Consider the following 26,814-nt stretch of genomic DNA (forward strand, 5'->3'; position numbering starts at 1 on the left):
AGCGAAGGAATCGCCAGCCATCGATCGATCGCTCGGGTTCAGTAACACGTAGCCTGCAGTGCAATCGCTCGGGTATAGTTAGAGCCCAACGCCTCGCTCGGCTTCAGTTAGAGCCAATGCCTCGCACACACGCACGTACGTACGAGAGAAACGCGCATCGCTCCGCCCCTGACCTCCCACGATAACCGGCAACTCCCCGAAATTTTCCTCCCCCTCGCTTCTACCACGGTTTTTTCCGTCATGGACGGCCCAAAGAATGTCATGCAGCTGCGTCTCCGGCCCGCCCAGGACGAAAAGCCCATTTTCTGTCATGATTTTTTGTCATAGAAGTAAGAGCCCACCACATCTATGATGATACCGGGTTTTGTCACAATTATCGTCATAGAAGTGTCATATGTATGACAGAAAAAAATTCGTTCGGCCCAAAATGTCATGGATGTGTCTTTTTTTTGTAGTGATAACACTGGAAGTGGTCTTCGGATCCCCGGATAACTTCCGAAGCGAGGAGTTAATCTTTGATATCGTCCCTTTCCGTAGTGGCTATCATGCACTGCTTGGACGAACCGCATTCGCTCGATTCAATGCGGTACCACATTATGCATACCTCAAGCTCAAGATGCCAGGACCTCGTGAGGTTACAACAGTCAATGGAAACACAGACCGCTCTCTCCGTATAGAAGAGCATACTGCGGCCCTCGCGGCAGAAGTACAAAGCAGCCTTCTCCGGCAGACCACCGATCCAGCGACAACAACCCCGAACACCGTCAAGCGAGTCTGGAGTACTCTGCAACAGGATCGCCAGGCACGCCACGAACGCGACTAGCAGTCCGGCCTCCGTCCTAGCCCCACTCGGGCAACATTTGTGCTGCGCGTACACAACTACACACTCAAAATACCATGGGCATCGGCGGAGGCGCAACGGTGATGCGGTCCACAGTGCAGTTCAACCGCCACAAGACCCACATACTTTTATAACCTTCTTTCTATTTCAGGACCCTACTTTCGGGCAGCCCCTTCAGAGAACCGGATCACCAGACTTATCACAGGAGGGAAAACCAAGGAGGCAAAAGGCTGTGCGCACAAAGGGAATACCCAGGTGGTCTCTGTCAATGATCGTTATACCTGTTTTACATACCCACATGCGGCCCGCCCTTGGATAGGACATGTCAAATAGTCCTATTTGTTTCTGCTTAACGCATTAATTGTACACATATGCTTGGACGTATTATTTAAATAACAACGGGAAATAATATACAGCGTCAGCTTATTATTACTATATTCACATTTTCCCTAAAAATGTTTATTTAATATTGCATCCGTACACTTTGGTACGTTCAGTTTGCCAGTGGCTTCTTATGGTGCCCAATAATACGGCAAGATAAGTCCGAACAATTTCGACAGTGCGGCACCCCAAACTTATAGCATTATATGCATCAGCTCCGAATCATGTCTTGGGTCAATAGTTAGGTTTGCCCGGCTCCCTTGTTTTGGTACCTTACGTTCCATTATATCGGCTAAGGTAGCGTAGGGAGAACTATTGCGATTGTGTCCCGGTTCTTCCGGACGAGCACCTCAGTAGAGAAAGCCGAAAGCTGACTGTCATGATGAGGCGAGAGCTGGTCACTGTTCGAGAGGTCTCAAATCCTTCAAGATTTTTTTCCGCTTCAGGTGAGGAATCGGCCTTGTCCGATTTAGGCGTGTATAGCGCCCCAATTCGGCCTTCCGAATTCTAGGGGCTTCGCCGAAATTTAAAATTGTAGACTTCTATGGCTAAGTGAGAGTTATAAAGCCGCATAGTCCAATTGCCTTGTTCGCTGCACTAAACACCTCCTTAAAGGACCAAAAATTTGGATAAAGAGTGTTTAGGTTTTCCTTGAACACCCCAGTACTAGTTATGTGGGGGCGGAAGCCGACGACTGACCTACTTTCAGAATTTTATAAACAGCCGCACAGAAGGTAATATTTTAAATCAACAAAGTGCTATATAGCGCAAATAAACTCGTTTTCATATTACAAAGATGACATGAGTACATTCACTCAAAGATTATGTCCTTGATACACTCATCGGCCACGAGGCGAGCGCCTTTCATAACGCCATCATAATATTTCTCGGGGTAGCGACGCGCCTTGCCCTCCGGCGGTCCACCCTTCACCAGCTTCTCTGCATCCAGCTTGGCCCAATGCATCTTCACACGGGCAAAGGCCCGGCGGGCACCCTCAATACAAACGAATTGCTTGATAACTTCAAGCCGCGGACAGGCATCTACCATCCGCTTTATAAGGCTGAAATAGCTGCTGGGCAGGGGCTCACCAGGCCATATGCGGACTATGAGGTCCTTCATGCCCAGTTCGGCCGCCCTGTGGAGTTTGACCAATTGCTTCAGTTGGTCGCTCAGAGACATTGGGTGTTCGGCTCCAGTATACTGGGACCAGCACAGCTTCTTCGTCGAGCTCCCCTCTTTGGCATGGTAGAACTCTGCAGCATCCGATATGCTATGTGGCAGATCTGTGAATGCCCCTGGAGAACTCCGAACTCGGGTAAGTAAAAGAAATGTATGCTCCACATGCTTACTTTGCATAATGAATGCCTTACCCGCTGCTATCTTCTTGGCCGCCTGGATTTCCGAGAGGGCCTTTTGGGCTTCGGCCTTGGTGCCTGTCGTGCTCTGGAGGGCCTTGGCAAGCTCAGACTCTTGCGTCTTGAAGTCACGCTCCAAGGACTTGAACTTCTTGTCGAACTCCTGGAGCTCTTGTTGTACCTCGCCCACCCTAGCATCCTGCTTTTCACGCTCAATACGCTTCATGGCCGCCTTGTCTTCGGCCTCGGATAGCGCTTTCTTCAGGGCCACCACTTCGGTCGTGGCCCCTATTAAAAAATCATGATGCTTCTTGTTAGCATCACCAATTTTTTCTGCTATATATGACACATGGACAGGGTATCACTCACTTACCTTTGTTCTCTTTGAGCTGCCTCTTCGTGAGGCTGAGCTCCTCTTCAGCCTACTTCCAATCCCATTCGATTTCGGCGACCTCCGCTATGCGGGAAGCAGCAGCAAGCAGCACCGCCTGCTTATTCAAATAGGCACATACTGCTAGACTCCTGTGCTTTAGAGCTGACCCTCCGTTTGGCTTTTCTTTCCGAACACCAAACAGAGTATCAGGGGCTACTGTCTATTGGGTGATAATTTCTCACACTTTTGATTACTTACCTCAAAGCCTGTTAGTAGGCTGGTGCAGGCTTTGGTCAATCCACTTTTGGCGGACCGAACCTTTTGAATCACCGTACTCATAAGAGTACGATGCTCTTCATCAATGGAAGCGCCGCGAAGCGCTTCCAGCAGACTATCCGACGCCTCCGGCGCGACGGAGGTCATCAGCACGGCTGGCTCGCCCTCCTTAGCGAGGGGCTGCCTACCCGAATCCGGAACCTTTGGAGGTTCCGGTGTAGTGTCCGGCTGGGAGCCCAACTTGTTGCGGCTCTCGTCATCATAATCCATGGGGATCTTACCAGCCATGTGCTCGGCGTCTGGAATTTCGCCTTGGGGCGTCTCCAGAATCACCGCCCCCTGTTCGGGTATCCTTTGGGACAACACCTCTGTGTCATCCGCAGGCCGAGGGGAGGAAGCCGTCAGGAGCGAATTCATTGCTGAATCACTCAGAGACCCATCCGAAGAGGATACCTCGGGATGGGACCTGCCTGGACTGCATATGCATGCTCGGTGTTATAACAAACTATGAAGATAAGTCACACGAAAAGTATTACGGAGTGCGAATACTTACGATCTCGCCAGGGGCTTGCCCCTGGGCAGCCACTCCTCCTCGCTGTAAGCGGCCGTGGTGGAGTGATCCGGAAGGAACACCTTTCCCTTCTTCGGTGTCCTAGCCCCCCCCTGTGGGTCGGCTTTTCTTTTCTTCTCCTCCCCAATGCGGGGATGGGGAATTCCTTCATGTTTCCCCCCGTCTCCGTGGGAGGAATCTTCCTCGCCGTCCTCGAACGACGAGTCTATTACGGCCTTGCATCGGAGACCCTTCCTGGTCCCCGTGGCCGCCTTCTTGGACCCTTCGTCCTCCCCGGATGGGGCGGCCTTCTTCTTCTTCTCCTCCCCTTCGTGGGAGGAGCGCGCCTCATCGTCTTCGGACGAGGCGTCCGGTGCAGCCTTGCGCCAGAAAACCTTCCTGGTCCCCGTGGCCTTCTTCTCCGGCGCCTTGTAAGGCGCCGGTACTAGCATCTCCGTCAGGAGTGCGGTTGCCGAATCTTCCGGCGCGGAGCCGGACAGTCGATCCGCTCCACCGTCACCACGTAATCCTGATTCGATAAACATGGTGACTTTAAATCCTCCACACTGGAAAAGGTACATCTAGTGATGACCAGAGAACCTACCAGATTGGCGAGACGCGTGGCACTGAGTTCGCGGTCCTCGGATGTGGGAGGGGGTACTTCGCTGGCCTTGAACAACACCTTCCAAATGTCCTTATGCGTCGTGCCGAAAAGCCCTCATAGCGTTTGGTGCTTGGCCGAATCGAACTCCCACATATTGAATGCCCGTCTTTGGCACGGAAGGATCCGGCGGGAGAGCATAACATGGACCACGTTGACAAGTTTGATCTTCTTGTCAATCATGTTTTTGATGTAGTTCTGAAGTCTGATCATCTCTGCAGGTTCGCCCCAGGCCAGGCCCTTCTTTTCCCAGGAGGTGAGCCGCATGGGGATTCCGGATCGGAATTCAGGGGCCGCCGCCCAGTTGGCGTCGCGCGGCTCGGTGATGTAGAACCACCCCGATTGCCACCCTTTCACGGTCTCCACAAAGGAGCCGTCAAGCCAGGTAACATTGGGCATCCTGCCCACCATGGCACCTCCGCACTCCGCTTGCTGGCCGCTCATGATCTTCGGCTTCACGCAGAAGATTCGTAGCCACGGGCCGAAGTGGGGCTTGACGCGGAGGAAGGCCTCGCACACGACGATAAATGCCGAGATGTTGAGGACGAAATTTGGGGCTAGATCATGGAAGTCCAGCCCATAGTAAAACATGAGCCCGCGGACAAAGGGGTGAAGTGGAAATCCTAGTCCGCGGATGAAATAAGATAGGAACACTACTCTTTCCCGAGACTTTGGAGTGGGGTGATCTGTCCCTCCGCTGGAAGCCTGTGCGCGATGTTTTCGGCCAGGTATCCGGCTGCCCGAAGCTTGGTAATGTCCTCCTCCGTGATGGAGGAGGCCATCCACTTGCCTCCCGCTCCGGACATACTGCGAATGGTCCTACGGAGAAGGTGAGAACTTGGGCGATGGGGCTCGAGAGTGCGAGAATGGATGAGCAAAGGAGGAAGAAGGCGTGGGTAAAAATGGGAGGTCATTATCCCTTTATAGAGGTAGCGAAGACTATGCACCTCCCCGCTTGCTTGATGAAATCGCTTATTTTCCAAGCGCCACGTTGAATGGCACGGTTGGGTTACCCGTACCCGTATTAACGAGGATCCTGTGATAAGGGTACATGATCTCTGCTTCGACAAGACGTGCCGAGGAAACCGCCTCGCAATGTGTGCGGTGGCTGGTTGTCGGAAAACGGTTCGAATAGTGACTCGGCCATGGTGTGATGTCACATTATTTAAAGTGGTCAGCAAATTATGTTTATGGAATATTGTTCTCTCTACGATGGTATATGAAAATCGTCTTGCAGAGCCGGACACGATCTAAGTGTTCGAGATTTACTTTGGAGTATTCGGAGATGGAACCCGCCTTGCAATGTCGAAGACAATCTGCGCGCCAGACGCATCGTAATTGAAGCCTGGTTCAGGGGCTACTGAGGGAGTCCTGGATAAGGGGGTATCCGGACAGCTGGACTATATACTCTGGCCGGACTGTTGGACTATGAAGATACAAGACTCAGGACTTCGTCCCGTGTCCGGATGGGACTCTCCTTTGCATGGAAGGCAAGATTGGCGATTCGGATGTTAGATCTCCGTCTTTGTAACCGACTCTGTGTAACCCTAGCCTCCTCCGGTGTCTATATAAACTTCCGGTGTCTATATTAACCAGAGGGTTTAGTCCGTAGGACAACAACAATCATACCATAGGCTAGCTTCTAGGGTTTAGCATCTACGATCTCGTGGTCGCTCAACTCTTGTAATACTCATATCATCAAGATCAATCAAGCAGGAAGTAGGGTATTACCTCCATCGAGAGGGCCCAAACTTGGGTAAAACATCGTGTCGCATGCCTCCTGTTACCATTAGCCTTAGACGCACAGTTCGGGACCCCCTACCCGAGATCTACTGATTTTGACACCCACAACCGACCTTTTCGCTTCAACCTCTGGACCCAATAGTCCTGAGTGTATCCAAATACCCGCGTAGTTATATAAAAACCGGGGTATGCGTGGAAACCAGGCGTAGGGGTCATAAGTGCTTGAACAGACAAGTACCCAACTAGCTATGTTATATTACATGGGTAGTAAGAAACATCTTCCAGGGAGAATAGTTCCGTTAAGGGTTCCTTTCCGTGGGTGTGCATGCATTAATGTGCATGTCCGAACTGCAAAAAATGTCGCAGGAAATAAACATCTGGGGGCATGTTTTGTAATAAGTAAAAGACATCTTTTGTTCACCGACCGAATATTCCCTTAAGAACGCTAGCTTTCGGCTTCACCCAGTCTGAGGTACACATCTGGCTGACCTAGCAGTAACAATCGCAGAGGTGCTCCCCTTATGCCCTAGCCGAATTAACGGGAACGTAGGGCATAAACACAAGAGCTAGGCAACCCAGCTTGGCCAAAACTTAAGTCATATCGATGCATATAATGGTGAAAAAAGGCACATATGGAGAAATGATGCATATGTGGTGGGCATAAAGCCTAGAAGACAATTATGTTAAGCTTTTGTATAAGAAGCCCCCAGGCATATTGAGCACGCATAGTGCAGCAGGAGTGTGCGGTCAAAGCATACTTGAAGCTTTTAAAGCTGTGTATATATAGAAGAGAGAGAGAGAGAGAGAGAGAGAGAGAGAAGATATATAAAAAAGGAAAATGGAGGTGAGGGGACAAATGCAGAGTTCGGCACTAGGCGTAGAATCTTCAGAGTCCGCCCGCGTTCCAAGGGTTCGGCTCAAGTCGATTATCTGATGCATCACGCAGATGGTATGCTCCTCCAGTGAGAACTTTGTCAATGATGAAGGGACCCTCCCACTTGGGCTTAAGCTTGTCCTTTTTCTTCTCCTGTAGGCGTAGAACGATTTCGCCAACATTATATGTTTTGGCCCGTACTTCTCTGCTTTGATACCTTTGAGCCTGCTGCTGATAAAATGCGGAATGGGCCTTCCCGACGTCCCGCTCCTCCTCCAAGGCATCTAATCTATCCTGCCGATCTAGCTTGGCATCTCTCTCTTCGTACATGCGCACTCGAGGTGAGTCATGAATGATATCGCAGGGTAGTACTGCCTCTGTGTCGTACACCATGAAAAATGGTGTGTATCTAGTTGTACGATTGGGTGTGGTCTGCATCCCCCATAGTACGTTGTCGAGCTCCTCGACCCAGATCGAATCTGATTCCTTCAAGGACCGTACTAGTCTGGGTTTGATGCCGCTCATAATAAGACCATTTGCTTGTTCGACATGACCGTTTGTTTGGGGGTGATAGACAGAGGCGTAATCTAGCTTAATACCCATCTTGCCGCACCATGTTTTCACCTTGTCGGCTGTAAAGTTGGAGCCGTTATCAGTGATGATGCTGTGGGGGACACCGTAATGGTGTACGACTCCGGATATAAAGTCTATCACTGGTCCGGATTCGGCCGTTTTAACTAGCTTGGCCTCTATCCATTTGGTGAATTTATCTACCATGACCAACAAGTATTTTTTCTTATGGCTTCCTCCTTTAAGGGGTCCAACCATATCGAGCCCCCAGATCGCAAAGGGCCAAATTATGGGGATTATTTGGAGAGTGGTAGGTGGCATATGGCTTTGATTGGCAAAAAGCTGGCAACCGACGCAATGTTGGACGAGGTCCTGTGCGTCCGCTCGGGCTGTCGGCCAGTAGAAACCTGTACGGAAGGCCTTGCTTACAAGGGCCCGAGCTGCGGCATGGTGGCCGCCAAGTCCAGCATGAATTTCTGCCAAAAGCTGTTGTCCTTCCTCTTCGGAGATGCACCTTTGGAGCACTCCAGTCGCGCTTTTCTTATAAAGCTCTCCCTCGTGGACTTTGTAGGCTTTAGAGCGCCGCACAATGCAATGTGCCTCATTTTGATCCTCAGGGAGTTCTTGCCTATTTAGGTAGGCTAAGAAGGGTTCTATCCACGGGGCGGTTATAGCCATGATCACGTGGGCCGATGGTGTTATTTCGGTGGCGAAGCCTCCGATTATGCCAGAGTGTTTGGAGTCTGGGGTTGTCTTCGGATCCGGACTGAAATTGTCGGTCTCCCCTTCCCATACCACGGATGGCTTGAACAACCTTTCCAGGAAGATGTTAGGTGGGACGGGGTCACGCTTAGCGCCAATGCGGGCGAGGATATCTGTCGCTTGATTGTTTTCTCTTACCACATGGTGGAATTCGAGCCCCTCGAACCGAGCTGACATTTAAGAATGGCATTGCGGTAGGCCATCATTTTTGGGTCCTTGGCGTCAAAGTCTCCATTTATTTGAGATATTGCGAGGTTTGAATCCCCACGCACTTCTAGCCGTTGAATGCCCATGGAGACCGCCATCCGAAGACCGTGCAACAGAGCCTCATATTCGGCTGCATTGTTGGAATCCGTGTATAGTATTTGAAGTATGTATTGCACTGTATCTCCTGTGGATGTCAGGACGACGCCCGCCCCTAAACCAGCCAGCATTTTAGAGCCGTCAAAGTGCATGATCCAGTTGGAGTACGCCCCGTACTCTTTAGGGAGTTCGGCTTTCGTCCATTCAGTGACGAAGTCAGCCAGTACTTGCGACTTAATGGCTCGCCGTCGTTTTTATGTTATGTCGAACGGGAGGAGCTCGATAGCCCATTTAGCAATCCAGCCCGTGGCATCGCTGTTATTTATTATGTCATTGAGTGGTACTTCAGAGGCCACCGTGATTGAACTGTGACAGAGCTCGGATTTGCTTGAGGTCTGTTGGGGTAGCCACGCATCCAGTTAATTTCTGGATTTGCTTGAGGTCTGTTGGGGTAGCCAACTGTGACAGAGCTCGGATTTTAGCCAGATTTGCTTCAATTCCTCTATTGGAGACGATGAAGCCCAAGAGCTTTCCGGCAGGTACGCCGAAGACGCATTTTTCTAGATTGAGCTTGAAGTCATATGTTCGGAGATTGTCAAACTTAAGCCTCAAGTCGTCTATTAAGGATTCGACGTGTCTGGTCTTGATGACCACGTCGTCTATGTATGCCTCCACTGTTTTGCCGATTTGTGTTTCCAAGCATGTCTGAATCATGCGTTGATAGGTTGCACCGGCGTACTTGAGCCTGAAAGGCATGGTGTTGAAACAGAAGGGGCCGTATGGAGTGATGAATGCCGTTGCGGCTTGGTCGACCTCCGCCATCTTGATTTGATGGTATCCGGAGTATGCGTCGAGGAAACACGGTGAGTCGTGTCCTGCGGTAGCATCGATTATTTGATCGATGCGGGGTAGTGGGAAGGGATCCTTTGGGCAAGCCTTATTAAGGTCCTTGAAGTCGACGCATAGGTGCCAGGATTTGTCCTTCTTTGGTACCATCACCAGGTTTGCTAGCCAGTCCGGATGTTTTATTTCTCTAATGAATCCGGCCTTGAGTAACTTTGCTAGCTCTTTTCCCATGGCTTGTCACTTGGGTTCTGAAAAGCACCGAAGAGCCTGCTTGACCGGCTTGTATCCCTTTTGTATGTTTAGGCTATGTTCGGCCAGCCTGCGTGGGATACCTGGCATGTCTGAAGGATGCCAGGCGAAGATGTCCCAATTGTCGCGCAAGAATTCTCATAGTGCGGCGTCTATTGTGGGGTTCAGCTGTGTCCCAATTGACGCTGTTTTTGTAGGGTCCGTTGGGTGGACCTGGAATTTGACTATTTCATCCGCTAGTTTGAAAGAGGTGGATTTGGGTCGTTTGTCGAGTATCACATCGTCCCTGTCCACTGTGGAGCGGAGCGCGGTTAGTTTCTTAGCTGTGAGGGCTTCGGATAATGCCTCAAGGGCTAGTGCGGCAGTTTTATTTTCAGCGTGAAGTGCTATGTCCGGATCACTAGCTAGAGTGATGATTCCATTGGGCCCAGGCATCTTGAGCTTCATGTACCCATAATGGGGTATAGCTTGAAAGCTCGTGAATGCATCCCGCCCTAAAAGGGCATGGTATCCGCCATTGAACGGAGCCACTTGGAATATGATTTCTTTAGACCTATAATTCTCCGGCATGCCGAATACCACATCCAGTGTGATTTTTGCCGCACATCGTGCCTCCCGACTAGGGATGATTCCCCTGAAGGTCGTGCTGCTTTGCTCAATACGGCTCTTGTCTATTTCCATCTTGTTAAGAGTCTCCTCGTAAATGAGGTTTAATCCGATGCCACCGTCCATGAGGACTTTAGTAAGCCGGAAACCGTCCACAATTGGACTAAGGACTAACACGGCTGGTGCCCGAACTGTTCGGAATTAAGGTTCGTCACTGGCATTGAAAGTTATAGCCGTGTCATTCCATGGATTTATTGTTGCAACATGGCAGACTTCGGCGAGGCTGCGGAGTGCTCGCTTACGCCTATTGTTTCAGGCGAAAGTCTCAAAGACTGTCAGTAATGTATTGTTATCCTCCATGAGATGGAGCTCTACGGCATTGTTAATGAGGAGGTCCTCGCCGCTCTTGGCCACCTGTCAGAGTACCCAACATGCTCTAAGGTTGTGTGTTGGTATAGTATCCGGTGTGCTGTGAATTTTGCATGGCCCATTGAGCCATCCCTCCAGTACGGTTCCACGCCCTGTGAAGGGCTTTGGCTTCTTTGTGATTGGATTGGGTGGCTTACGGGAGCGCAACCTTTTAGTTCGGACGAGGGATTTAGTGAGAGCCGGAGGGTCCTAGAATTTTGTTTGGGTTTTCTAGGCACTTTCCATCGCGCAGTACTTCTGTACTTAGGCCGCCAAGTCAGCAAAGTGTACTATATCACAGCGACTTATGGCATTGAGAATTCCCTTGTCCGTGCAATTTGTGCAGAAGAATGAGATTGTGTCTTGTCAGGACCGGTTTTCCAATAAAATATTTATTGAAAAATCGACCATTTTATCATACCAGCATAGAAAAATCCTCCTTACTGGTAGACAAATCATTGATACAAAAATCCAAAATTACTAAATATTATACAAGGTTCAGCTGAGGCTGCTCAACAATTTATTACAAGCATGCCGATATAAAGGCGGATATGACACAAAGAGTATGGTGGCATAACTACTGACTCGTAATAAAAGTGGTGGTGGATATGTCACAGTGAAGTGGGTGACATGACTCCAAAATCTTACAGCTCATCAAGCGCCGGAGTGAGGCTCGATGATTTTATTAGGGTAGCGGAAGCGTATATAGTACAAGTGACCAACTCCAGGATCGCACGGGATTGACTAGGACTCCTCTAGGCGTCGGACTCACTATCGTACTCTTCATCCATAAGATCGCCTTCGTCAACATCTGGCCAAATCAACAAGCCAGGTGAGTACTTTGAATGTACTCGCAAGACAATTTGGACATAAGATATAGCAATTGCAAACATGATGCACATGAGCAGACTACTAATGCGCACTCAGATAATGAATTTGCACTGCATGTTAAATAAAAAGGAAGTCAGGCGGTAGTCCTCCCGAAATCCCAATAAAATAACTGAAGACTGATCGGGTGTCAGAAGCGACGCCTCGAAAGGTAAAATAAATTAACATGCCGCAATCGGGCGTCAGGGCGACACCACATAAAGGGCTTATGTTGAAACGTAAACGACAGTACGTGCCACAGTCGGACGTCTAAGTGACATCTCGAAAAGGGCTTATAACAAAAGTAAATAACAAGGATGCCACAGTCGGACGTCTGAGCGACATCACATAAAGGGCTTATATCAAAAGTAAATAACAAGAATGCCACAGTCGGACGTCTGAGCGACATCGCATAAAGGGCTTATATCAAAAGTAAATAACAAGATTGCCACAGTCGGACGTCTGAGAGACATAACATAAAGGGCTTATATCAAAAGTAAATAACAAGAATGCCACAGTCGGACATCTGAGCGACATCACATAAAGGGCTTATATCTCATCATTTGAATTCAAGTAGCTCATGAAGGTAACATCTTTCCACGGAATACTCGGTACATGATAATAAATTGGTTAGTCCATCCACAGGAATAACATTCAGCCGGGTTTACCACTCTCAATTTCATGATTATTCTCCGGAGACTGTCATTAAGACTGACACTGAGACTGATACTGAGATTGACACTAATATGTTGATCAAAGTCCTTGACCATGGACCTGGTTACTCGAATGGTTTTGACTCTGCAGAGTTTGTACTCTTTAACCACGGCCAACAGATTTCAGCAGTCACAAAGGACTAGTCCCGTTTACGGTATTTTAGGAGAAACACATCTAACCAGTACACACCCATTCCACATTCCGCTGCCAGGAATCACCCTAGGCAACGTTCAAGAAAAACTCTAAGACGGGGAGGCTACAACCTCGAATAGCATGGGATCAAATTTATATCGCACGCTCTAAGGGGTGCCCCCCTCTCAGTCCCAACCGGAAACACCCATGCCCCCTGACCGGATGACGGGCTTTAATCCAGGGCCATGGAACCCTCATCACGGCCCCTCTATTTGGTGTGTACAAGGAAAGAGGTTTGCAACTGACTAAACCGCATTCTTTGCAGAAGACATGTGGCGGCACGAAAAGGGGACGAACGGGAACAAGACTTGGTCCACGTTAATACTGGAGTTAAACAGTTGACATAAAACTGGCATGCTTCAACAATACCAGCTTGCAACCTATCATGCCACCATATGATCAGGTTATCTCACCATCATATGAACACATCAAATTTCGAAGCTCACTTGCAGCTTGCTTTGCATGAAATATAACATTCACAAATGCTTATATAAACATGTCACGAGAAAACCACTCAAGCAATCATGAAAAACACTCATCATATCATAGGTTCAAACATGCTGGCCTGGTTCGGAGTAGTCGGAGTCTAGCTCGGTGAAGTTTGCGGCTCCATCACCTCCTTCGGTATCTACGTTATAAAAGAAATCGGATACTAACGTAAATATTGTGCGCACATAAAAATTGTTCCAAATATTTTTCAAATAAATATGATAAAAAACTATATAGAAAAAATAAAGATGACAGAAAGAGAATCAACTCAAAATCATCTTTTGTTTAAAAGTTATAAAGGTTTTAGTCCAGGGACTAATCTGTGATGAAACAAAAACTTTCCACGGGCTAGTTTAAAAAACAGAAAACGTTTCGGTTAGAAATACGCCGATCTAAAGGGAAAACGTACTTTGCCCGAAGGCGCTTTTAGAAAACGTTTCGAATAAAAGAGGAGAGGCTGACGAGGGGTTCCCGCATGTCAGGTTTAAAATCTCACCGTCGACCGAAGCAAACGATGATCGCCGGCGATGATCGACGGCGATCCAGAGGAGGGCAAGGGTATGGTTGCACTCACGGGACAATTCCACATCGGTGGGTGGTGGACTTGGTCGTCGGCGAGCACCACGCCGACGGCGGTTTCCACTCCGGCGGACGGCGGTTCGGTCGAGGATGGATCCCTCCGAGGAGAGCTGCAAACGCCAAATCGAAGCGCGGGTTAGGGGAGTGAGTGCAATAGGAGGTTCTCCCCAAGTTTGAGCTAGAGCTATGCAAGGAATCGAGTGAATCAAGCTGGCTACCAGAGCGGGTCGTGGCGGCCGGAGTTGTGGAAGAAGGCCTCCTCGAGGTCCTTCTAGCGGCTGGGCGCGGCTCTGGTCAGGTGGAGGAGTGGTGCTGGATCGAAGGCGAGCTCGGGGCCTCTATTTATAGCCGGCCCGAGGCGGTTGCCGAGAACGGGATTTCTCCGACGAGTAATTGTGGCGAGGTGGTGGTCGAGCTGACGGCTTAGGTGACTGGGCAGCTGTGGATTGGTCCACTGGCTCCATTCAACAGCTAAGCTTGATCGGATTTGGCCTGCTCCCGTGGCTTCGATGGAACGGAGCTCACGGGCTCGTCGACGGCAGAGAGTGTGCTCTGCGCCTCTCAGGCCACAGCGATGGTTCTGCAGCGCGCACAGAGAAGAGGACGGCCACGCGGAGGCTCCTGGTGGTGTGGGCGGTGCTGGACGGCGCCGTACTGCAGGGCTGGCCCCTGCTGGCCGCCACGGGCGGTTCTGCCACCGCGGGAGGCGCCGGAGTTGATGTGACACGTTGCCACCGACGCTCGCGACCGGCCAAACAATCGTGCGGCGCACTGGATAAGGAGGAGGAACAGGGAGCAAGAGGCCAGAGCGAGCACTGGCGAGATTGACGCCAAGGTTCTGAAGAAAACGACACTGACCCTGAAACTGAAACACTAATTCTGAAACTTGACAGGAACAGTGCCAACCACCTGTTTGTCGAAATGATTTATGCATGTGGAAAATTTTTCTTGAGCTGAAACTTGGTGGGATGGCCTCTTGATGCATCCAGAGACTGCCTGAATTTTCTCAGAATTTTTGGAAAAGAAAAAGAATGAAATTCACCAAAAATGGCAAATCTGGTCCAAACTTGCAGCAAGAAAATTTTGAAAAATTTGAACTGTGGACTAGCAGATCTTGATGGATCTAGGTTGAGGGCACTAAGGACTAGCCAAGGGAATTTATTTGGAACCAAAACTCAAAGGAAATCTAGTAGTTCCTTTGTAAATCACTAAGGTCCAAATAAATGGCAGAAAAAGATTTTGAGGTTAAAACGATTAGAAATAAAATCCAGGAGAAGTTGAACCTTGCTGGACTTGATGCTTGACTTGACCCAAAGTAGGGAGGTGGGTTTTGGAAGAAAGTTTTCTACATAGGCCATGGCAAGAGAGTACTTTTGAATAGGGAAGGAAAAAAAATCCAAAAATTATAGGAATTCTTTTTAATAAAAAGGAATTGTAAAAACCTTCCAAAATTATTTGTGTTGAGCCAACACAATATGAAAAATCTTCAAGACCAAAATCAAGGTTGGGAAGAACCCATAAAAATACTTGTCATAAAAGAATTTTTTTGAGAAGGAGAGTCTTTTAGAAAAAAAAAATAACCTCCTTCCAATTAATTAAAGAATTTGATAAAAACCAAATCAAAATTTTTGGAGTGTTACACGTCTTCCTCGCGACAGTCCTTAACCTTGTTCATTACAAGGAGGAATCTAGCCCAGAAGTGATGTACTGTCTCTTGGGGCTCTTGCCTAATATGGGAAAGATCACTTGTATTTGGGTGGGTGGGTAGATTTAAGTCCGAACCCTGACCCGATCTGAAACCCAGGGGCGGAGGAGTTTCCGAGCATGGCGGCTCGGACTCCAGGATGTTGCCCAATTTTCTTGGCCCGCTGCCCGATTCTATGTTTGGATCCTGGGCCATGTCCTCCCGTAGACGGGTATCCGGCTCCGAGAGCTCGGGAATCTGGACATAGTTCGTCCTCAGAATAGAGGAAGAATCGCTGCATTGTTCCTCCACCACCGCTATCTGATGGGTGACCGGCAGAGAGTTAATCTCCCTTTGGTCGGGTTTAAGCCCGATCGGATCATAGTCCATAGTGACTCCCAGGGTGGCGATGCGATCCAAGAGCTCGTTCAGGGAGGAGAGCTCTATTGGATCCATCTGCTCGGCGAATTCCGAGCTAGCGTGGAGGCTATTCTTGATGACCTGAGAAGTCATCGTCGGCATAGAGGCCGAACGGGCGGTCATGACGAAGCCGCCCAGCTGGAGGGTCTGCCCTATAGCTAGGGTTCCTCCAGAGGTGATGTTGTTATTGACAACAAGGCGAGCCATCAAACCTTATCGTGACGGCACATTGAAACTCTCAATGAAAGCACCAATGTCGGTGTCAAAACCGGCGGATCTCGGGTAGGGGGTCCCGAACTGTGCGTCTAAGGCTAATGGTAACAGGAGGCTGGGGACACGATGTTTACCCAGGTTCGGGCCCTCTCGATGGAGGTAATACCCTACTTCCTGCTTGATTGATCTTGATGATATGAGAGTTACAAGAGTTGATCTACCACGAGATCGTAGAGGCTAAACCCTAGAAGCTAGCCTATGATTATGATTGTTGTTGTCCTACGGACTAAACCCTCCGGTTTATATAGACACTGGAGGGGGCTAGGGTTACACAGAGTCGGTTACAGAGAAGGATATCTACATATCCGAATCGCCAAGCTTGCCTTCCACGCAAAGGAGAGTCCCATCCGGACACGGGACGAAGTCTTCAATCTTGTATCTTCATAGTCCAACAGTCCGTCCAAAGTATATAGTCCGGCTATCCGGATACCCCCTAATCCAGGACTCCCTCAGTACCTCTCCCAAGAGCGGTAGTCAAAAATTACATCCCCTCCAAGTGGTAGTACCGCTCCCACGAGCGGTAGTACAGCTGCAGCTTTTATAAGGACACCAAAACTGACACAACTTCTGCAAACAGACTCCGAATTCAACGAAACCAAGTTTGTTGGAAAGCTAGCGACAATGCCTAACAAAATCTTGATAGAAATAAAAATAAGAAGGAAATCAGAAAAGGCCCAAGAGAAAATGGTGATAACCCTTCCTTGAATAAGACCGGTAAAACCTCCAACACCGAAAACGCAATAGAAGAAGCATGTGAACTCTGTTTTCGATGAACTCAAGCTTGTTAAGAAGATGACCATAAGCTCCAAATCTCACAAGGAGAAAACCAAACAAGAACCAAGAAGGATGATGCAAGGATGCAATGGTTTGAGCTCTCTATGAACGATACGATCAAGGTACTCATCGAGAGCCCCCCTTGATAGTACGGCAATCGATCCTATAACCCGGTCTCCCAACTACCACCATGAGACCGGTAAAATAGAAAACCTTTCAAGGGCAACCTTTGCCTTGCACATAGTCCACTTGAGCTAGATGATGACGATCTTGACTCCCTCAAGTTGGACCACCTTTCTTGATTGCGTTGGCACGATGAAGACTAGTTGATTGCTCCCCATACTCCACTATGGGTGAGCCACTCTTTGGCACATCTTCACAAGTCCATTGTCGCCACAATGGACGGCAAGCTTCAAGCATGATATCTCCGTGATGCTTCACTTGAACTTGCACCCCGCAACCTAACCCCACAAAGAACTCTCACAAATACCATGGGTTAGTACACAAAGCGTAATGGACAATGCTTACCATACCATGGAATCACTTGATCCTTCTTGGTACATCGTATATGCTTTGTGAGTTCATCAACTTGATTCACTCTTGACTTAGTCTTGATCAACCTTGAAACTTTCCAACTCTCTTCATTTGGATGATGTCTTGAAGGTAAACATGAATGATCACACAATCTTATTCTTCAAGACATGCTTGCAATAAGCTCAACACTCACATGACCAATCTTTGGATAATTCCTTAATAGCACCTTGGTCAACTCATAAACTCCTTGAAACCAACAGATGGACTTCAAGAAGAGCCTATGGACAAATCCTTCAAATATAACTCAATGCAATTAGTCCATAGAGAGTGTCATCAATTACCAAAACCACACATGGGGGCACCGCATGTCCTTTCAATCTCTCCCATTTTGGTAATTGATGACAATCACTTTCAAGAGAGTTTATATAAGGAATTATGCATCACCATGCAATGCAACAACCAGTAGTGCATGCATATGAGATGCAAATGCTAAGGAACAAAACCAAAGCAAGAGGAGATAACTCTCTAAACTTCTCCACAAAACTCTCTGAAACTACTCCCCCATTGGCATCGATTGCCAAAATGGGCGAAAAGCTAAGAAGGCCAATATAAATTGTGGTCCTCCATAAATTGTGTATTTCTCAACAAGAGAGTGGAATGCAATACACATATCCAAAGGTAAATACTTGGAGGAACACAAACTATATTGAGGCACAATGATTGCTAAAGAATGATATGCCACAAAGACATAACAAAGAGAGACATAAGCGATCAAGCAATTAAAAGAAACCGATTGAAGAAAGAAATCAAAAGTTACCAATTGAACCAACTAGACCAATGATCCTATGAGCCACAAGAATAAAGAGTAGTATGAAATGAGCAGAGGAGTGTTCTAAAGAAACTAGAGAAGCTCCCCATGATTTGTGGGCAAATAAGAATTTCTGTATTGGATACAAAGTGCACAAAATAGGATCATAGCTCCCCCAATAGAAACTCACAACCAGTGCAAGTGAGCATATAGGAAACAAAGCCTAGCACTTGCAACAAGCGCATGGTTGAGCAACATGTAAAAGAGGCTACTTAAGAAAAGGCTCAACCATAAGATGTGTGTGAGTCATGGCCAAACACTTGAGAAGACTAAAATAAGGATGAGCATAAAGCATTAAGATAGTATTGGATAAATGAGATACACGGTGCATGACATGTACTCCCCACACACACCCAACAAGCAAATGGGTTCACAAGCTCACTAAAATGAGAATCGACAACAAGGCTTGCAACAACCCATGGTGAAGATAGAGGATGAAAGCCTCATCAAGATGAGGGATACCAATTAAGATGGCAAAAGCCTTGTAAAGACAAGCAAGAGGAAAATAATCTTCACCACGCAAAGTGCAACAAGATGCAAAGATATAAGATCTGCACTCAAGACAAATCATTTCACGGAGCCACCTAGGAAATACAAAGGAAAGAAAGGTGGACGTGGAAGAAAAAGGATACCCACTAAAGATGTAACTTCTCTCAAGTGTACAAGGTTCTAGGTAGATGAAAATCATGATGATATCAATCCAAAAAGAAGGATGCACAGAAGAAATGGTTACTCAAGGAAAGAATAGGATACCCAAACGGAAGTCATAAAATATACTGATAATACCTTTGCTTGAAAAGCACATAGCGCATGGCTTAATATTATCTTATAGCATATAAATGAGCTTCAACCAAACGAACATCAAAGACATCACAACTATGAACAAGAGATCATTGTTGAGATGCTTTGAGAAGGAAACAAGTATCACAAGAACTAATCAAGAAATTCATGCCATGATGCAACCTACACAAGGTTGAATGTAAGAGATGTATGCATGAGTAGATACTTGTTACCGAGATAGCATTGGAAGGATGTAGTAGATACCAATTAAAGGTAGATAGTAGTTCATTGATCATCCCTAGCTTGACTCCAGTAAGCACATGCTAACACCACCTTCCTTGTGACTGAGCCGAGCATCCAATGCATCTCCAATTGTTCCTAGAACAACAACACAAACAAAATGGTACCCAAACTCATTGGGACCAAAGAGTTAGAGAACCAACAATACATAGAACAAACTCCACATAAATATGTGCATAAAGATATGAAAATAAATTTCATGCACATCTCATCCAATTTGAGACTTGGTGGAGTTTCCCCTAAATATTGGGTCAAAGAAAGAAAGCATGCCAAAGAAACTACATGAAGTTAATATGCATGCTCAAGACTTTCAAGAACCAATACCAAATGAAAAAGAAAAAACAAGTGAAGAAAAGATATCAAATGAATAAATGATCACTTGGAGGATATCCATAATAGATACATCAAGGAATGAGATATCCGTTGATACACACTAAATAAAAGATATCAAACTCCCAAAAGAGAGGATGGTTCCAAACAAACCAAGCTCTTTACAAAGTTTCATGATGGCACAAAGTACCAAAAAGAAAACGGCTTGCCTTCCACCAACACACACTTGAAAAGGATCGCAAGAAGAGTGTTTTATAGAAAATAGGATAGCTCCCCCAAGACTAGTGCATTATAGAGAATTTGCATTTGAATACAAAATGCACAAGGTGGGATCACCACTTTCACTATATCTAGAAAACACTAGACAAGATCAAGAAATTAACAAGATCCACAAGTGGTATGGAAGACAAAGGGAGTTGATACAAACCTTGGCAAGAGATAAGGCAAATAAAAGCAAAAGCCAATATAAAGATGATCAATAATTTCTACCACACATGTGAGTACCAATTGTCAAAAGACAAGAAATATTTGGAAATAATTCCCGGTGGTAGATAGCAAGGTTATCCAACATCATCTTCACACCAAACACACAAGCAAATTTGCATTAGAGCTAACATGCCACCTAGGAACAAGATAATTTACAATATCAACTCTAGGTGACAATATCTCAAATGTACACATTTTCTAGGCTAGTAATATACACATAGCATATTACTCCCCCATAATGTTATACCAATTAAAGATAAACAAGAGGCAAAATAAAGATCCAACAAGGGATAATTAATGGACAATTTAGAATTTGAATTTCTCATGAGTAGACATACCACATAGCGACTAGATAATCTTGTAATATCAATACTAGTTGGTATTCCTCATGTACACACATATATAGGATTGTGAAGTGCACAAAGCACATCACTCCCCCAAAAATGGGATGTTCCATTAATCTCTCACAATAGCCAACTAAGGTACAAACAAGATACACAAAGGCTCAACGTATGATACACATGTACATGATGTGCAAACCAACATACACAAACTAGATTGCTCAAGATAAGAAATTTGGAGACACAACATATACAAACACATGCAAGGAACAAAACCAAAACATGCAAAGGGGCAAGTAACTTTCAATGTAAACAATTTAAGTACAAGTTACCGGAAGGAGGCACATTGGATATAGTATAGAAACTTGATAACCCAATTAACTTGGCTTGAGACAATAAGAATGATGAAGTCCCCTTAATTCTTCATAATGTAGCCAAGTCTCCAATGCCCTCCAACAACACCTATTGATCAAGTTTGAGCTAGTTGGTCCCCAACCAAGTTGGGTCCTAAGGGATTAGTCACAATAGGCTTGGCTACCCAAATGGTTCTTTTCTTGACACCACTTTGAGTACCAACAACTTTGGCAAACACATTGCCAACATTATCCTTCCCAAGAGAATAGATATCATCAATAATAATTGGGTTGGATAAGTTACCACTAGTGCATGAAGAAGCGAGGTGACCTTTCTCACGACGTAGGTAGCAACGTCTACTCTTCACTTTCTTCTCACTTGATTTCTCAACTTGAGAAGCATTAGCTTGAATTTTCTTGGGAAGAGGCCTTTCTTCAACTTGAGGTTGAGCATGAGAGTGAACTTGTGGCCGCTTCCCTTGTTGCTTGTCACTAATGGGCTTCTTCTTCAATGGGCAAGATCTAACATGATGCACTTCTACTTTGCACTTGAAGCAAACAATCTTGGCTGAATTCTTGACTTGTTCTTGGCCCTTCTTTTTGTTCATCTTGGACTTATTCTTCTTATTTGAGTTGAATCCAATTCCACCTTTGTCATTGGGGGATTTTTGCACACTCGAGATATTGTTGAGTGTGAATTTCCCTTCGTGACTCTTTTCCAAGTCTTTCTTCAAAGAAGTGACTTGGGCCTTGAGCTCTTTGATTTCCTCTACATGGTTAGTCTCAACACAAGTACTAGAGGAAGTATAAGCTTCATTGTTAGAGCAACAAGGCAAGGAAAGTAATTCATCACAAGATGTACCAACATTGTGAGTAGATGAATTACAAGGACTAGCACATGGCAATATAGCATTTTGACTAGAAATAGTGCTAGTATCCACATGAGGCTCACTAGATGTTACCTTACAAATCATGGCCTCATGAGCTATCTTTAGCATATTATGAGATACTAGAAGATCATCGTGAGAGCATGAGAGCTTTTCATGACATTCTTCCAATTTCTCATAATTGCTAGATAGCAACTCAAGTTGAGACCTTAGCTCAACATTCTCCTTCAAAGCAGATGCTTCACTAGAAATAGAGTTAGTAGCACAAGCATCATCAATATAATAGTAAGAGGAGAAGGCAACTTGGCGAGCTCTTTTGAATATGAAGCTTTAAGTTGTGCATGAGACTCGATGAGTTTGATGAGCTCACTCTTAATGACCCTTGAGCCATTTTCGAGGTGCCCAAAGTCCTCAAGGAGTTTAGCATGCGCAACTTCAAGCTTCCCATTTTTAGTTTCAAAATCATTGGCCACCTCAAGAGATCTATCATGTGATTCCTTCACTCTAGATAATTCTAGAGCAAAAGTCTCCTCAAGAGATTCTTTGGTGGTTTGTTCAAGTTCAAGAGCTTGAGAGAGGTCCGCAATCTCATTAGTGTAATCACGCTCATGACCTTCCATTTTCTCAATGGTGACCTCATGCTCCTCGAGATGAGATTCCAACTCCTCAATATATTTCTTGCCCTCAATGGCAATAGACATGATTTCCATGAAGTTGGAACAAGCAATTTTATTCTTATGAAGAGCTTTAAAAATCATTTCTCCCTTAATTTTTAAAGAAGCAACATTATCATTCTCTTCATCATTATCCTCATCATCATTAGCATTAACATCATCATCAAGAGACATATTGGGGTTCAAAGTAGGAGATACCTTTGAAGCCTTAGCCATAAGGCAAAAAGTAATATATGATGATGTAGGATCCCTTGAAGCACCATCCAAGACCACATCTTGCTCCATGGAGTGTTGGGTTTCCTCTACATTGTTAGCACAACAACTCGAGGAAATACATGCGTTTTTATCATGGCAACAAGATATAGCAAGGATATCATCATGAAATTTAGTCAAGAAATTTCTACATGATATGCACGGACTATCAACACAAGCATGAGAAAGATGTAAGGTGCATGAAGTGTTAAAGTCCAAAGATGGAGCATTACAATAAGATAGTGAAGAAGAGTCACCAATGATTAGCACACTATCATCATTGCAATGACCAACACTACTCACCATATCATTACCTTGTGGCAATCCACATGTAGGTAAGTAGAAGAAGTTGAGAAGGCAACACGGCCGGAGGTGGAGGGAGAACAATCATCCCCACAAAACTTGGACACACCATATTTATCTTGAAGCTTTGTCCACAACTCATGAGCATCCCGGAACGGCATGAGTTGAAATATAACTACATTGCTCAAAGCATCGAAAAACACAATAGAAGCTTGAGCATTGAGATAAGAGTTTTTCTCATCCTCTAAAGATAATCTTTGGGGATCCTTTGGAGGAGGAAAACCCATATCTACAATTCGCTCTAAATTTGGGTCCATGACCCTAAAGAGATTAAGCATGCAAATTATCCAAACATCAAAATTTGTGCCATCGAAACTAAGAATGTTAGAGAATCCTAAACCCCTAGTCGACATCCTTACTCTCTAGGCGGTTAAGCCCTATAAAGAGAGACGAGGCTCTGATACCAATTGAAAGATCGAGGATGTCGCCTAGAAGGGGGGGGGTGAATAGGCGCTTAAAAATAATTACGATTTAGTCTTGAACAAATGCGGAATAAACCTAGCAGTTAATTAGACAAGCGCAAAACCTACAATAACCGAGCTCACCTATGTGCACCAACAACTTATGCTAAACAAGATAAACAACTAAGTGATAGCAGGATATATGACAAGAAACAATATGGCTATCACAAAGTAAAGTGCATAAGTAAAGGGGCTCGGGTAAGAGATAACCGAGGCACGCGGAGACGATGATGTATCCTGAAGTTCACACCCTTGCGGATGCTAATCTCCATTTGGAGCGGTGTGGAGGCACAATGCTCCCCAAGAAGCCACTAGGGCCATCATAATCTCCTCACGCCCTCGCACAATGCAAGATGCCGTGATTCCACTAAGGGCCCCTTGAGGGCGGCCACTGAACCCGTACAAATGGCAACCCTTGGGGGTGGTCACCGAACCCGTACACTTTGACAACCCTTGGGGGCGGTCACCAGTACCCGTCAAATTGCTCGGGGGCGATCTCCACAACCTAATTGGAGACCCCGACGCTTGCCTGGAGCTTTACACCATAATGATTGAGCTCCGAACACCACCAACCGTCTAGGGCGCCCAAGCACCCAAGAGGAACAAGCTCAAGGGTACCAAGAACCCAAGAGTAATAAGCTTCTCAACTTCTAACTTTCACGTATCACCATGGAGAACTCAAACCGATGCACCAAATGCAATGGTAAGGGCACACATAGTGCCCAAGTCCTTCTCTCCCAAATCCCACCAAAGCAACTAATGCTAGGGAGGAAAGTGAGAGGAAGAACAAGAAGGAGAACACCAAGAACTCCAAGATCTAGATCCAAGGGGTTCCCCTCACATAGAGGAGAAAGTGATTGGTGGAAATGTGGATCTATATCTCCTATCTATTTTCCCTCAAAAACTAGCAAGAATCCATGGAGGGATTGAGAGTTAGCAAGCTCTAAGAAGGTCAACAATGGGGGAAGAATACGAGCTCAAAGGATAAGGTTCATTGGGAAGAAGACCCCCTTTTATAGGTGGGGAAAAATCCAACCGTTATGCTCACAGCCCGCATAGAGCGGTACTACCGCTCGACCTCACGATACTACCGCTAGGGGTAGCGGTACTACTGCTTGCGAGCGGTACTAAAAAAACACATCCGCGCCTACCACCGTTGGACTTGTGACGAGTTTTTGGTCCGGAGCAGAAGTAGCCACGGAAGTAGCCACGGTAGTACTGCTCCCAAGAGCGGTAGTAAAAAATTACATCCCCTCCAAGCGGTAGTACCGCTCCCACGAGCGGTAGTACCGCTACAACTTTTATAAGGACACCAAAACTGACACAACTTCTGCAAACGGACTCCGAATTCAACGAAACCAAGTTTGTTAGAAAGCTAGCAACAAGGCCTAACACAATCTTGATAGAAATAACAATAAGAAGGAAATTAGAAAAGTCCCAAGAGAAAATGGTGAGAACCTTTCCTCGAATAAGACCGGTAAAACCTCCAACACCGAAAACGCAATAGAAGAAGCATGTGAACTCCGTTTTCGATGAACTCGAGCTTGTCAAGAAGATGACCATAAGCTCCAAATCTCACAAGGAGAAAACCAAACAAGAACCAATAAGGATGATGCAAGTATGCAATGGTTTGAGCTTTCTACAAACGATACAATCAAGATACTTATCGAGAGCCCTCCTTGATAGTACGGCAATCGATCCTATAAGTCGGTCTCCCAACTACCACCATGAGACCGGTAAATGAAAGCACAAGTGCTCCCTGGGTGGTTTTGGTAATTAATGTCAACATATCTCTTGTTGGACTAACACTTTTACCTAGTATGTTTCAGATAATTTCAACAATGAAGTGTCATGGACTAGAGGATGTGGAACCCCTTCAAGATGCTAAGGACAAAGGATTGGCTCAAGCTCCAAGAACAAGACTCTACATTTTCTATTTTAGTGATCCAAGATCACATTGAGTCTATAGGAAAAGCCAATACTATCAAGAAGGGATGAGGTGTTGCTTAATGGCTTGCTTGCTCAAAATGCTTAGTGGTATGCTCCAAAGCCCTCATATACCTTCTCACATCCACATATGACCCAAACCTAAAGTCCAACTCGGTCCCATCGTTTCTTTCTATCCGGGGCCACCGAGTTCAGATGTCATAGCCACTGCCACAAACCCTAGGCAAATCGGTCTCACCGATAGGGATCTCAGTCTCACCAAGATGGGATTGTAATCTCTATGTGTATGTCCATTACCAAAATTGGTTCTACTGATTTTGTGTAATCGGTCCTACTGAGATTACAATCCAACCGAGATGAGCGAATCGGTCCCACCGAGTTTGCCTGACCAACTCTCTGGTTAATTGATCACCAAAATCGGTCCCACCGAGTTTGTGTAATCGTTCTCACCGAGACTACCTTATGCCCTAACCCTAACCATATCGGTCCTACCGAGTTGCATGTCGGTCCCACAGAAAATCCTAATGGTCACATCATTTGCTGAATTGGTCCGACCGAGTTTCTCAATTCGGTCCCACCAAGATTGGTAAGTTGTGTGTAACGGTTAGATTTTTTGTGGAGGCTATATATACCCCTCCACCCACTCTTCATTCGTGGAGAGAGCCATCAGAACGTGCCTACACTTCCAACATACATTTTCTGAGAGAGGACCACCTACACTTGTGTTGAGGTCAAGATATTCCATTCCTACCATATGAATCTTGATCTCTAGCCTTCCACAAGTTGCTTTCCACTCAAATCTTCTTTCCACCAAATCCAAATCACGTGAGAGAGAGTTGAGTGTTGGGGAGACTATCATTTGAAGCACAAGAGCAAGGAGTTCATCATCAACACACCATTTGTTACTTCTTGGAGAGTGGTGTCTCCTAGATTGTCTAAGTGCCACTTGGGAGCCTCCGACAAGTTTGTGGAGTTGAACCAAGGAGTTTGTAAGGGCAAGGAGATCGCCTACTTCGTGAAGATCTACCCCTAGTGAGGCAAGTCCTTCGTGGGCGACGGCCATGGTGGGATAGACAAGGTTGCTTCTTCGTGGACCCTTCGTGGGTGGAGCCCTCCGTAGACTCATGCAGCCGTTACCCTTTGTGGGTTGAAGTCTCCATCAATGTGGATGTACGATAGCACCACCTATCGGAACCACGTCTCAAAAATCTCCATGTCTCCAAATTGCGTTTGCACACTCCAATTCCATCCCTTTACATTCTTGCAAGTTGCATGCTTTACTTTCTGCTACTCATATACTCTTTGCATGCTTGCTTGATATGTATTGTGATTGTTAAACTTGTGCCAAAACTCCACTTCAACTTAAAGAAATTAAAATCTGTAACTTTTCTTGCTTAGTGTCTAATCACCCCCCCTCTAAACACCTCTTCTCGATCCTTTCAGTAAA

Source organism: Triticum aestivum, chromosome 1B (genome assembly GCF_018294505.1).
Source record: "Triticum aestivum cultivar Chinese Spring chromosome 1B, IWGSC CS RefSeq v2.1, whole genome shotgun sequence".
Taxonomy (NCBI): Eukaryota; Viridiplantae; Streptophyta; class Magnoliopsida; order Poales; family Poaceae; genus Triticum; species Triticum aestivum.